Source organism: Pongo abelii, chromosome 13, assembly GCF_028885655.2.
Source record: "Pongo abelii isolate AG06213 chromosome 13, NHGRI_mPonAbe1-v2.0_pri, whole genome shotgun sequence".
NCBI classification, from domain to species: domain Eukaryota; kingdom Metazoa; phylum Chordata; class Mammalia; order Primates; family Hominidae; genus Pongo; species Pongo abelii.
The window spans coordinates 48,933,613-48,948,926 of record NC_071998.2 but is presented as its reverse complement, the minus strand read 5'-3'; the positions used below and the strand labels follow the sequence as shown (position 1 = coordinate 48,948,926).

The 15,314-nt window shown below is 32.5% G+C and overlaps 1 protein-coding gene across 30 annotated transcripts in view; it reads right to left on the bottom strand.

Annotated features, from left to right (window-relative positions):
• The window catches only part of PTPRD (protein tyrosine phosphatase receptor type D), a 2,309,169-nt gene that overhangs the window by 1,263,401 nt on the left and 1,030,454 nt on the right, over positions 1–15,314 (bottom strand). For all 30 annotated transcript variants that reach the window (XM_054519906.2, XM_054519907.2, XM_054519902.2 and 27 more), the window contains exon 7: positions 13,813–13,862. The gene's annotated coding sequence lies outside the window, so the exon portion shown is untranslated. The remainder of the gene's footprint in view (positions 1–13,812; positions 13,863–15,314) is intronic.

Sequence of the window (15,314 nt, the reverse complement as noted above, 5' to 3'; positions counted from 1 at the left end):
CATTAGCAGGGCTGTTATACCTTTTACAGACAATAGTGTTGTAGAGCCAATGATGGCCTTCCTATGTTATGGCTACATGGTTGTGATAACAAGCGGAGTTATACACCTGCGCTCTAAACTCACTGAGTCACTCAGGATGTAAACATCATACCTCGGCCTACCCTTGACTAAAGCACAGCCGTGTTCCTTACACCATGTTTCCAGATCAAACCCATGTACACTTTACATGTATTGATTGATGTCTGCCTGTGACTTCTGTCCCCCTAAAATGTATAAAAAATCAAGCTGTAACCTAAACAGCGTGGGCACATATTCTCAGGACCTCTTGCAACTGTGCCTCGCATACTGGTCACTCATATTTGACTCAGAATAAATCCATTCAAATATTTTACAGAACTTGACTCTTTTTCATCAACATTACTAAGTAAATGGCCACTGATTTATCATCAAACCATTTGGGGCAAAATTAGATTTTCACAAAGAACAAGAAAATGGCATAGTGCTCAAGTATAAAAAGAATAACCTCTCTCTGTTTTCAGAACTACAGTTAGAAATGTGCAGGGAAAAAGGCATTTAAGTTTAAGCCTTAACTGAAAAAAAAACACTCTTACTTTCCAAACAAAAGAAGGGAACTAATTTATAAAACATCTGTGTTGGTAAAAACCTGTTTCTCTTCAGAGGTGATGAGATCTTTTCTCTTAGATTGAAAGACATCACGTACTTTTCTTTCTCTTTCTATCTGCTGGTTGTACCTTCTCTCGTTTGTTGGTTCCTTCTCCTTCCAAGCTTTTATTGTTGGAATGGCCCATGGCTCAGACTTAGACATTTTCTCTCTATGTATACATGCTGCTTTAAGGATTTTTCTCTCATTTTATGGCTTTAAATGTCATCTCTGTGCCACCAACATTCACTTTTTTAATCTTCTGGACTGACATTTCTTCCAAACTGAAGCATCATATATCCAAATGACTACTTGATACCTGACTTTGGAGTCTAAAAGACATCTAAAATTCATCATGTCCAAAATTGATCTGATTTTCTGTGTCCCCCATATCTGCTTTCCTCACACTCATACTCTATCTTTTCTTATTTTTATTTTTTGGTAAGAGGCAGCTCCACAATTAAGTTGCTTAGCCCTCAAATCCCTAAGCCATCCTTGATTCCTCTTTCTCTTATGTCCGTCAGGGAATTTGTTGGAAATTCTGCCAACAAATCCTTCAAAATTTACCTAGAATCTAAATTCTTTTCATTGCCTCTTCTGCCACTATTCTGGATGAAGCCCCTATCATCTCTTATCTGCATTACGATAGCCTTTAAAAATGTCCTCTGGCTTTAAGACTGTCCCCTGTTTGCTATTGTCAACAGAGATAATTACCTTAGTATCATCCTTCTGCTTAAAATCCTTCAATGGCTTTTCACTGCTCTTAGTGTTAAAGCCAAAGCGCTACCTGACCTGCCTTCAACCCCACCTCTGTTACTATTCTGACCTCAGGTCCTAGAACTCTGCCTTCCTCTGCTCCTATTGCACTGTCCTCTTTGCTATTTTTCAAGCCTCCTTTTAGCCTTTGCCTTTACTATTAGACCCCTCTCCTTCCTGATATCTATATGGCTAACACCTTTAGCTCCTGAGCAAATTTGCCCAAATCTGTTCTTTTGGATAATTCAACTCTAAGCATCCTATTTACAATTATATTTCTTCACACTCCACATCTCCTTATCTCCAAATCTCTTGTTTCCTTTTAACCTGTTCTACTTTTTGTTATTTTCTGTAAAATACATAACCTTTAAATATGCTAGATTATTCTATCACCATCTCTCCACACTGGAATCCAAGCTCCATGTGGGCAGACATCTTTGCCGCTTGTATTTACAGTGTAACTCAAGCAGAAAGACAATGGTCTAGAACACAGTAGCTGCTCACCAAATATTTATTGCTGGATGAATGAATACTAGAACATTATTAATAAATCACTTTTTTCAACTGAATATAAAATTTTAGCTAATTGTATGGTTATAATTGTACCCACTTTATTATGAGAATTATATAATGTGTTTTAGTCTGACCCTTCTCTTTGGTAGGAGCAGAAAGAGATTAAAAAAGAAAAGGGGCAAAGGGTGGTCAAGATATAGTAATAAAAGTTGTAATGAGCAAGTCTATCCAGATAAGTTTGAAATGTGAGAAGAATCCACGGCTTGGGTGTGCTGTGCAAATTTGCTGGGTTACTTCATTTGGGAACTACCTTATGGATAGACTATTATAAGTTGGGATCAGAATGCTTTGACAACATGATAACTCCAGTATCTTTTTCATTACCTTATTGCCATGATAATCAAAGTAGCTTTAGTTATTTTTCTTCTGTCTGTACCCAAACCATGGATCTCTCTGTCCTTATTTTTTTCTGCATGGACAAGAAAGACATATGGTGGTAGATTCTGGAAATACTGCTATTGCTGAAGAATAGACCAATTCCAGAACTCAGGGACAGCCTACAGAGCTGGAGCATAGTAAGAAAAGTAAGGAACCCACATTCAGAGGATCAGGACAGTTGTCGATGCTTTTATCCTTGGCTTTTATGCCAACGATTGAACATTATGTTATATGAAAATCATTCAGCGACCATATAAACAAAACCATAAAGTTTCCATTACGTAATATCCCATGCATCCAATATATGATGTTTGAAAGAGATCATTGATACATTGGTATGCCCAAGTAATACTTTTATCTTGCTTTCTCATACTAAAGAACTAGAATTGACTCATATTGACAAACAACCAACATGCTTTACCTGAGCATTTAAATCTTGACTTCAATTAACCTTGTCCAATGATATGCTGGCTTTCTCCTCCACATGACTTAGCCCAATGGCTCTCAAGCCAAATGGGCATGTGAGTCACTTGAAGAGGAAGTAAAAGACATCTTGGCCTAGGTTCAACTGAGTAGGTGAGAGCTTGGGTGGTTTTATATTTACCAAGTTTTCCAGCTCATTCTAAGAGCTACTAGTGCTTGTGGATCATTAGAATAGCATGCTCACCTGGACTCCCAAGAGTATATTTAATGATTATGTCAGCCAACGAGGCTATTAGAATCACCAGCTGAGTTTTTTTTTTTTAAAGTTTAAATACCTGTGCATTAACTTTGTAGATCCTTATTCGTTAAACCTGAGGAGGAGCTCAAAGGTGTGCATAAAAAAAATCCATGGGTGATTCTGATGAGCTTTCCAAATAAAGGAGCAATGCCCAAGTTCTTGAAGTACTCTTTCTCCAAATTTCCATCAGTTGTGAGGAATGATTCTCCTGTTACCCTTTAGAAACAAGTTAACGCAGAATCTCCCTAGTATAACAGGGTTGGGGTAAGGAATGCAGGGGGCATTTTCAATTTAAATTTATATTTTAAAAAGTTTCTGACTCCACATTAGATCCACCAAATTCAAATTTCTTAGGCTGAGGTTCATGAATTCACATTTTTATCAGATTTACTAGATGATTCTCTTGCACACCAAATTGTGAGAACCTTTGGGTTGGAGCTTACTCTTTCTTTAAACAATTTTTAAACTTACTGAATCAAAATCTTTGAATCTTGGGATACATATGTCTTAAAAGCTTCCCAAGAAGATTTTTAAAGGTCATTATATTTAGGAACTCCTGTATTAATATGTAACTCAAGACAACCCATCTCTATGAATTGTTTTCCCTAACTCTAGTTCAGTGACTGTCTTTGGATTTATTAGCACTTAGAAAAAATATATCACCCTTACATTTTACTTCTGAAGATATTTCTTGTTCTGCCTCCAGAAATGTAAGCTGAACAAAAGAGAGACTTGAATCTTCTGTTTTTTTTGTTTTTGTTTTTTTGGGTTTTTTTTTTTTTTTTTTTTTCTTGCAGTGCACCTAAGGCTAACCTGTTATGGGCTATGTAGTATTTGCTTCATAAAGATTTAAATGAATGACATGCAGTTTTCAAATTTACCTAGTTTCAAAATTATCTCAAGGTCTCCAATGTCCTGATAACTAATTTAATCTTATATAATCCCATAAAAAGAAGCTTAATAAAGTGAAAATTATATTCAAATATTTTATTAAAACTTATTAATATGTGTAAAAGGTTTTGTAAAGTGGAAAGGATTATCTGAGTGAGTAATTGTAAACTAACAATATATTTTATTAATTTACCTCACTTTTTGCAACTCTAAACAAACATTTTTAAGCCCACTAAACTCTTGCTTCATCTGTTTTGATTAGGAATCTTCTGATCTGAAAAAAAATGCGGTTTTTAAAATTAACATTTATAGACTGTAGAAATGGAGATACACTTCTTATGAATGAAATGTTTATTAAATTTAAAATTGCAAAAAATTGCATGTATTGAATGATGTAATCTAAATGCAAATCTGTATAAGGATTGGAAAGGAAGGCATAAAAATCCTTTTTATTTTGATACTTCAGAATCTGAATGCAGAATGATGATGGATTTCTGAAGAATGTTTTTTTGTTTCTTTTTGTTATTTATATTGCAAAACTGTTTATTAATATATAAAAATGCTTTTAATATTTTTAACATATAAGAAATATAAAGAAAATGCTACAAATAGCCACACGTTCAGAAATAAACTACAGGTATCTTTATTTTTTAAATCATTTTTAAATTTTTTTGTACCATAACATATTCCCAGAAACTGTTATATTATTATTCATTTTTTGTGCACTTAGGAAACCAGGCAAATGTCCTTGTTAAAAAGGAAACAGAACATTAAACTTTGGCCCCATTTCCTAGGATTTTGAAGACTTTATGTGTTAGAGCTGTCAAGGATGCAATACAGAGAAATGAGATAAATGAAAATGACCAAGTAACCCTACTTAAACCCCTTTGTTGATGGTGTCTTCTATAGTAGGGAATCTATAATTTCATTTTTGTGCTCTCTGATAGGCCAGAAGTGTCAGATGGATTTATAAATATGCTATGAAGGACACAAGATGAATCATTTATTGGCTGCATCCTCATTTGTGACAGCTTGAATTCTATGCTGTTAGGGCTTGCTTTTTTATTCCTGCACATTTTTTCTTCCCCAGCAATTTCATCTTGGTATATATATATATATTTTTTTTTTCCCTTTCCAGTACTTATTAAAATTCTCACTAATTACATTTATACGTGGACAACACAAATCAAACTATTATCATATTTTGAAGACTGTTATTATCTACTTATATGGATCTTTGAACTCGACAAGATAAAAATAATTTGCACATGTTAATCTGTCAAAAACTGTGATATGTATGAAGGTAAATTATAATACACAACTATAAGAAGTTTATTTGTTTAATGTACAATGAGCTTAAATTAATTACTCAAGAGCACAGCAATAAGCAATTGTGTTGTGGTCAAAAATTTAAACCCAGATTATTTCTGTATGTACATGCTTTTGATTAGAGAATTAAACCTGTGTGAGAGCTTATAATGGTTTGCCTAGGATATCAGGAAAAACAATGTAATTCTTGCTGGAGAATCAGTTTTACACAATAATACATAAACATTCTTATATGCTAAATAAAACCTGGATGTTTGATGACATAGACTATGTATTTAACATAATTTAAAAAGGCTAAACACTATAAAATATAAGATTAGCACGATTTACAAAGATTAAACACCAGATTATAAGAAACGCTTACACTCGTAGTGGAGTCATAACTAATTATATTTCATAGATCATCCTTTGTCAGTAAAGTTTTGGGGCAGTAAAACCTTTTGACATTTGTGGAAAATATTGAAAAGCATTTCTTCGGTCTATCTTACTTTCTTCTCATGGAAAAATGAAAGAAATGCTCTGAACATTCGCTCTGCTTATGTACACTGACACTAACACTATTTTGTTGCCCAGGCACATACTCTAGCAAACACACAGTAAACCTTGACTTATGACAGCGATTACAGAGTCAAATACAAAGGCAGCAAGGGCACCAACTTTACCCTTAAAGTGTGGAAAGTCCATTGCAGAGAGGGGTCACCAAGTAGATACAAAAAAACATAAAATAATCAGTCTAATGGAAATATGGTTGAAGGTCAATGGGAAAATGAAAGAGCACATAGGTCACCTGAAGATTCATGAAATACTGCATAAGGAGTGTGGCATTTGAGCTGAAATTTGAAGGAATGAAGGAATAGCAGTACCTTTTCTGTCAGTCAAATGTGTGTGAGTGGGTCTTGGTCAAAGGAAAAATGCAGAGATGATTGATTGGGGGTGGGAGGTTCTGCTAGGGGTGGGATTGTTGTGTTATTGAGAGAAAAGGACGGGTGAAGGCACCGGATTGAGAGCAAGGAACATAGGTATGCCGGTCTCATGGATGGTAACAGAGCGGCAAAACTGAGGGAGAAACCCCATTCTGTACATTTTTATACAGAAATTATTCTCTTGAAGATGAGAAGTCACTGAAGAATTTTGAGAAGAGATGTGGATGTAAACAATAACAACTGCCTACTTCCTAAGCAATCACCTGTTTAATTTGATGTGGTTATCCCTGGGGACTTCATTCTAAAGTAAACTCATTTTATCTATTATTGCCTCAGGGAAAATAAAAGTATTAATTCAAGAAGGATGTAGTACACCAACAAAGCATAATAACTATAACAGATAGCACTGGTTGCCCGGCAAAGAACCATTTCTCCTTTTCTGCTTCTTAAGGGAACTTGAATTTTTTATCCCCCCATGCTTCTCTGTGCAGCCTTGAGCTTCCATGGAAGCAGAACACATTTTTAAATGCAGAGGGTAAACACAATTGGTCTAAGCCAATAGTAAATGATCCTTATAGGCTGGGGCATATGACACATTTGATAGAAGAGATGTGAAAAGGTATTTGCTGGCAATAGGCAGAAGAGTGGGCATTGTCATAAAATCTTAATCTTTAAAGGCATAAAAAGAAGGCAAAATCCCTTTTTTTTTCTACTGGGTATCTTCTGTCTAGATAAATAACCTATAATTATGGCAGACATCTTTCAATATTGAGGGATTCTGGCCAAGGACAAACCTAAGATAGGACATTGAGAACAAAGAACATAGGTCCCTGATTGTGTCAGTGAGTCATCCATGAAATTCTACAACTGCTTAACTTCTCATTTGTATAATAAGAAGCCTTTGTTAAAGCCTAAGCAAGTTAGTTTCCTGTTATTTGTGGCTCAAAGCTTATCAACTGATATAATTAGAATAATTAAATTTAAAGCTTGAAAGGATTCAAAATTCATAGTGCATATCCTTCTTGTTTTTTATTTGAACATACGGAAGACTTGAGAAAATAAATGACTGGGGTGTGAGGTCAAACAATTAATTATAAGCAGAATCAGGCTTCCTAAGTTCCACAAATATTCTGCCTTCTCATCTTTAATACGTTTCAGATTTCTTAAAAGATCATTATACAAATAAAACCATCCAGAAGAGTATGTGACATGTAATAAATACTGAATAATACCTGACTGAAAATATGAACTCTTATTTCCAGCTTTGCCCAACTAGTGAACAGTTTTGATATTAACCATCCAACTATGACAGTGAGAAAATATATGCTACTTACAACTCACTGAGTCATACATGTGTGGATTTATAGGTTTTCCTACATGTTTTCCTCTATGACATGTTTACACATTTTTTCTAACCATAATCAGATGCTATGTCCCTTCATCTACTAATTATAACTTAATGGGAGGTAGCTCTTAATTTTCCACTGATGGGTAACTAAAGTTTTGATGGGGTGATAAGGATATACACGTAGTATAGAGGACTTCACAGATGAAGACCCTTTCGTAGCTGTAGGATGACTGTAGACCCTACAAGCTCTCCAGGACTATAAATTTCCTGTGGGTCCCTGTTAGTTGACTCCCAATACTAGCCCAATGCCTAGTACATACAGATGCTTAGTGGATTTTGTTGAATAAAATAATGTGTAGGCAGTAGAAAATGCATATCTACAATAAGGAGTTGTGAACAAAAGAGAGAAAAAGGCAAAGACACTGGGGAAAGTCAGTTGAGAAAATGGACTATGCCCACTTTCTCATTTTGCTAGGTAATGGCCATTATACCGAGTTTAAAGTCAATTCACTTTCTTAATTCTTACTCTGTCATTGTCATCATCTACAGCGAGTAATAATCCTCTAACTATCTGCGCATGTATCTGAACACAGATGATACGCTAGTAATTTGTGAATGTTATAAGTGTAATGAAATTAAAACCATTAATTAAATGGCACAATAATTTCTACAGAGCAGAGGGGAAAAAAAGGTATTTAAAGAAAAGAACTGAGCCACAAAGTAAAGCTTACTTTAAAATATACATTTGAGTTTCAAGTTTAAAAAAAGGCAGTCACCAAAGATTTGTATCATGCGATAACAGTGGCAGTTTATTAATAATCTGTCATGTAAAGCTGACATATTAGAAGCTGAATTCCTCAGCTTTACAATAAAATCCCATCCATTTTATTGCTACCAGAATTAAATATATGCCATTGAAAGGCTTTAGTAAGCTTAAATATGTTCTAAAGCTCTTTTTTCCCCTAATACTTTGTTATCAACAAGTCAAATCGACAAAAGTCTAATCTCGATTTTCCCAGATATCCATAGTATATCAAAGAGGGAGCAAGATAACATACACATTTTTATAGAGGTTGATAAAGTTTGCCTTTAGACAAATAGGAAAGTCTTAGAAACTAAATTACTTGTTCCTGACATGTCGGGAACAGGGGAAGGCTAGATATAGTGTGGAAATCATATGGAGTAAGTATTAAAAGTTAAGCCTAGGGGATTCACAGATGGATAATTTATTTAATCAGAATTATGTGTGAGCTAGCCAGATAGGAACAGTCTATCCAAAGGTGTGAAGAGGTGATAATCCATATGTATTCAGACTAAAGGATTTAGGCGAGGCATTTTGTAACAAGTAAATATCACTGAACTAGTTTTTCAGAAATATCAGTTGAAAGTGCCCATCAGAAGTAGAACTCCATTTTTCCCATATATTTTTTAGGGGAAAAAAAACCCCCACAAAACTGCACTTTAAGAATTCTGTGTAATCAATTCATTATTGAATCGGAAGCAAAAATTCCCAGAGAGTATTTGTGCATGCAGTGATCTCAAATTCAAACTTCATTTATGTTACCAAAACTTTTTACCCATGTCTTTCTAATTGTATTATTATTATTATTATTATTATTTGGACTTCAAAGAGTGTTTGTGACTTCAGATTAGACTTCTATTGCATAATTCAGTATTTAAATTTTGGGTCCAAATAATTCACAGTAATTCTTCAGTTTCCACTATTTTTCTTCATGCAGGATGTTACTTGTATGTCTTTTAACTTCATTTTTCCCCAAGCCCTGTCACCACTGTGAAAATAAACTAAGCTAATTTAACTGGCATCAATTACCTCTACATGTGGTTTGTGTTTCTTAACTGGATTTTTCCCTTTAACTATCACTTACATTCAGGGACACATGAAATAAATCCTGAAATATTTATTTCTATAACTTATGCTGTATTTCTCAGATAAGCTCATTATTTATCTATTTGGAATGGCTAGTGGAGGATAAGAAGTATTAGTGCTACTTAAAGTCTTAGAACCAATCTCCAAGACAGCTTTTTGTGTTTTACCTTTGTTCTCACTGCTTTCATTATGACACAGAGATTGGTAATTTAGAAAAAGTGAAAAACATCTAATTAGCTTTTGATTATTGTACTCAATATTTCATCATGTTTGGTTACCTAAAACAGGCAAGAAAGCAGAAAGAAAAACACAAGTAACCAAAATCTTCTGAAACAAATCCCAAGCTCTTCAAATATCCAAATATATGGATTAATACAATTCCATCTTTAGTTTCAAGGATTTTAATCTATAAACCCCAACATTTCTTCATTACATTGTTTCAATATTATGAAGAATTGAAACACATTAGCTAATTACTAAAATAAGATATTATCTACTTTGCTGTTCTACTTCCATTGTGTTACATCATGAGTTACTCTTAAATCATGACATGGCTTAGACTAAGGACCCAGAGATGAAAAACAAACATTCTAAGAATGTATTTAAATTGTTACTTCATGAGGAAAAACACATGCAATTCTAAAAACATGTATACTGCAACCTGTGGCAAACACATGTATGTTTGCATAACTGATACAAAATTTAAAAAAATAAACAATCCTTATTTTTATACTGTCACAAAACAGTATCAGGCACAAAACAAGTTGTGTTTTTGGCAAAAAATTTAAAACAAACAAAAAAAGATATATATGTCTCTCTCTCTTTTCTCTCTCTATATATATCTCACAAGACAAGTATTAAATAAAATCTTAATGAAGTGCATATAATAGTATTCTGTAGTTAATACTTAAGGCTGTATTTATTGTGGCTGTTATATGCTTATATAACTTATTAGACATAATATTTTAGAAGCAATAAATATATTTTAACAATGATTACATTTAAATGCTTAAAGGTTAGCCTAATATTCTGAAATTTTAATGATCCTATAGAACATTCATACTGCATGCTTTTGGTTCCCTTAATAATATCTTATGGAAATAAATTATCATAATTCATTTAGGCTTAAAGTAAAATAATTTTGTTATAGTGCTGAATTTTCATTTCAAAATTGTGGCCACATAACTAATTGTTGCATGAAACTTATAATGGGCAATTCATAAATATATATATATTGACTTAACAAAATACTACATATTGTTTATTTTAATAGATACATTAAATTATTAAATAACTACATATCAATGTATTAATATTTATGTATGAATTTTATAATAAAACATTAAAACATATACAGAGCAATTACAATTCTAATGCAAATCTATTTATCTTAAATGCACAAGGTAATAAACATAGAACAATGTAACACCTGGAGTTCATTAACTGTAAAAGTTTAAACAGTAAAGCATTTAGAGAAACCATAATATCTTAGTAACAACAGATAAGGCAAAAATATCTTAAATCGGACATAAAAAACTTTGATCATAGAAGGAAAATGAAAAAACCCTAATAAACAGAAATAAATCAAAATTAAGAACTTCTGTTCATCAAAATATATCATCCAGAGAGTAATGAGAAAATCCACCAGAGGGTTGAATATAAAGTGCAAATATTCAGTGGTGCTCTGGTAAATATTTCACAACTAGCTCTCCAGAAGGAAAAATAAAGCCATTATTTTTGGTGTTTCTCAAACTATGTTGTGAAATTACTTCTATCATGACTGATTTTCAAACCCATAATTGACACTTTCATAATTGGCTATGGTTAGTTTTGAGAATGCATTTAAGAATGTAAGAATGTTAGTCTAAGAATATATTTAAACCAGGATTATTACTTCATGAGGAAAAACACATGCAATTCAAAAACCATACATAAAAGGACAATGTAATCTGTGGCAACTACACATTTGCAGAATTGATTCTGAATTTTAAGAAAGAAATAATGCTGATTTATTAATTGGTCGTTTTAAATCCTCTATTGGATATATACAATGGCACAAATATATATATGTGTGTGTATATATATATGTGCATATATGTATGTATATATGTATATATATATGTGTGTGTATATGTATGTATGGTAGTTTTAAATCCTCTATTGGATATATACAATGGCATATATATATATATATGTGTATATATATGTGTGTGTATATATGTATGTGTGTGTATATATATCACACATATGTATGTATATATGTATGTATGTATAAACATAACCCAATAATATGTATATTATGTATGTATAAACATAACTCAATAATAAAGGACAGATAATCCAGTAAGAAAAAAAGGCAAACGTTTTAGGACATTTCAACAAATAGTGTAACCACATGAGAAATAACAGCAAAAACAAATGTTTAATAGCATTAATATTCAAGATATTCCAATTATAATACCCCTATTCACACACCCAAACTGCTGAAGTTAGGATGAAAAACCCCGGTGTCAGTGACTATAGGGAGCAAATGAACTCTTATATCCTGCTCCTAAAACTGATAAACACTTGGTGAATTGTCAATACGTACTGAAGCAGAACATGTGCATATCCTATGTACACAATAAAACACATACATATGTTCCCAAAAAACACATGTTCCTGATATCCAAATCAACACTATTGATAAAGTCAAAGTCTGGAAGCTACTTAAGTGCCTATCAATATTAGAAAGGGTTAATAATTTGGTCTATTCACACAGTTGATTACTACACAGCAATGAAAATGAGCAATTTACCACTGCACACAATTTTACAAACATAATGTTGAGCAAAAGAAACAAAGCAGTACCTACTGTATGATTTCATTTATAGAATATAGAAAAAGGAGCTCCTTTTTCTATATTCTAGAAGCAAAGATATTGCTTATGCTCTGTATACTTCTAGAACTGAAGATATTGCTTATGCTCTATAGGTTTAGTGACTAGAAAGAGTATAACAGGACTTGAAAGTACTCTAATGTTCTTTTTTTTTAAAAAAAACTTATGTTAGTATTGGTTATATGGGTGTAATTCATTTTGTAACAATTCACTGAAACTGTGCACTTAAGATATAAGTAATTTTCTCTATGTATATAAGATAATTAAAACACTGGAGATAATAGTAATTTTTTAGAATATTTTTGTTTCTTATTATAAATTGAAATAATTTATTTAAAAAGTTCATTCAGGTATATTTGTGAAATATAATTTAAAACTTAAAAATAAGTACTTGGGGATAAAATTATTACTCAAAGTGTATCTAAATAATTTCTCCAAATTTCTCCCATTATCAGCAAAGTCCTCCTGGTAGGGCAGAGGAATTTCACTTTCCTCCTATATGATACTTGTTTTAAATAATCCTATGTTATGTTGAGTGTTTCTTTAAAAAGTAATGAAAAGGTATGCCTTATAGTTCCTAGAGATGGTTGTTATCTACAATCATTTAAAAACATCTTTTTCAAGATACAGTGCAATAATGCTATATGCCCAAATAGGAGTTTTAATCAACTGCCTTTGTGCTTCCGAGGATGTCACTTCCCCCAAGTATAAAATGTATGATACAAATGCCCACATTATCTGGATTTTATATATTTATTATAAGGTAAATCTTTATTATGTTTACTAATAAGCAACAGATAAACTCTGAAAGTTGGCTTAGTGAAAATTAATTTCATCAGTTTCAAAACACAAATAAACTCATATTTATGTATATTCTGTAGTCAATTATTAATATAATCCAGATTCACATTTTTGACAAACCTTATTGAATACATATAACCAAAGAAGTTAGTGAATAATTAAAGCCTTAAAAATTGCCTTAGAAGTCACTTGTTATTTATTACCATCTTATTTCCATAGTTACATACTTTACTCTCAAATTCCTGGAGCTCTAACATCAAGCTTCATGGAGAGACCCAATTTTGATACATCTTGACAAATGATAAAACAAGTTTTACTTTCAATAACTCATTGCCATCAAATAGACTTCATTATGAAAAATTTAATGGATAAAATTGTTATTCATGTTCAAAGAACAGTTTTCAGTGGTATCAGTCTTTACCTTTATGGGCCATGCCTTAAAATTTACATAGAAATCTATCAAAGATTATATCAAATAACTGTATTACTATAATCTATCCAAGAACATAAACATTTTGATAGAAAATATCACATAATTTCTTCAACATTTATGGTTAAATATCAGATGACTTACTTGAATTTCCTTTACTTTAAAAAAACTGGACATGATCAAAAAGGGGTAACGAAAATAGCTCTAAAATTAGGTAAATTAATTATAATCTTACCGTAAGCTCACAGGTTAGGAATTCAAAGAAAAAGTTCACCACCCTGAGACCTAGAAAAGTACAACCAAAACATTCTTTATTAGTACTAGCATTCAATTTAAATTAAAGAACCTTAAGAGGTTAGTAATTCAATATGAGAAATGTTATTATATGAGTAATTATTGTACATATCACTTGACAAACATTTTTGACTACAGTATTTGTCTGAAATAGCATTACCAGTTACTCATCTTACATCAAAGTATTGTGATTTGGGCTCTTTAATGCAGTGATGACAAACAAGCAATTATTGTCCACTTGCTTCTTGTAAGACTACAGGTGATGGATACATTTGCAAGCTTAATGTATTTTGTTAGATAACCTTCTCTGTTACATTAACTTAACAATGTCAGATATAACATACATCCCGATATATACATGTGCAAACATGTACACATACAGATGTGGCTATCATACCATAATCCTACTGTTTATCTTTGCTTTATCCATTTTAATCACTAATAAATAACTCTCCATGATATATTCTATAAAGTATGTATAATTTTAAAGGCCGTACAGTCCTCCATCGTTCACTGTACATCCTAAATTATTTAAGATATTTGATTTAATAATTATGCTAGTTATTATTATTGTCTTTAAATTGTCTTTAAAATACACCAGTTAGTTACCATTGTGTGTGACTTTATATAATAGTTACTGAGGCCAGGTGCGGTGGCTCATGCCTGTAATCCCAGCACTTTGGGAGGCCGAGGTGGGCAGATCACAAGGTCAGGAGTTCAAGACCAGCCTGGCCAATATGGTGAAACCCTGTCTGTACTAAAAAATACAAAAATTAGCCACCTGTGGTGGTGCACGCATGTAGTCCCAGCTACTCGGGAGGCCGAGGCAGGAGAATCACTGGAACCCGGGAGATGGAGGTTGCAGTGAGCCAAGATCATGCCACTGCACTCCAGCCTGGGTGACAGAGCAAGACTGTCTCAAAAAAAAAAAAAAAAAAAAAAAAAAAAAAAAAAAAAAAAAAAGAAAAAGAAAAAGAAAAAAAATAGTTACTGAGCCCTTTGTAAAAGTTTTCTCATTCTGATGCAGTGGTAACCTAATCAACACACATTATTCACCATTAAGTTTGTTTAATGCTTGATAGATGCTATTATATATGAACAAGAAAAGAAAACTAAATATTTAACCTCTGCCCTCAATGAAGAAATTAGTAGTACTTGCAAACTCTTTAGAAAATTCATGAATGACTGGCAGGTCTACAAGTAGGTGCTCTACTGTGTAACCTCTAGCTAATTGCTATATAATTTAAAATAGAAAAGTTATAATAGATTGAGTCTTTTATGTCAATTCTTTAATTGTTGGTACTGTTTTGGGAGAATGTGTTTTTCTCAATTTATGTATTAAACTGTTTCAACTAGTTTCTACCATAATTGAAGAAAATAGTTTATATAACTTCATTTATTTCATGAAGGAATAGTACTTCATTCTTAGGAGGGATGATCATA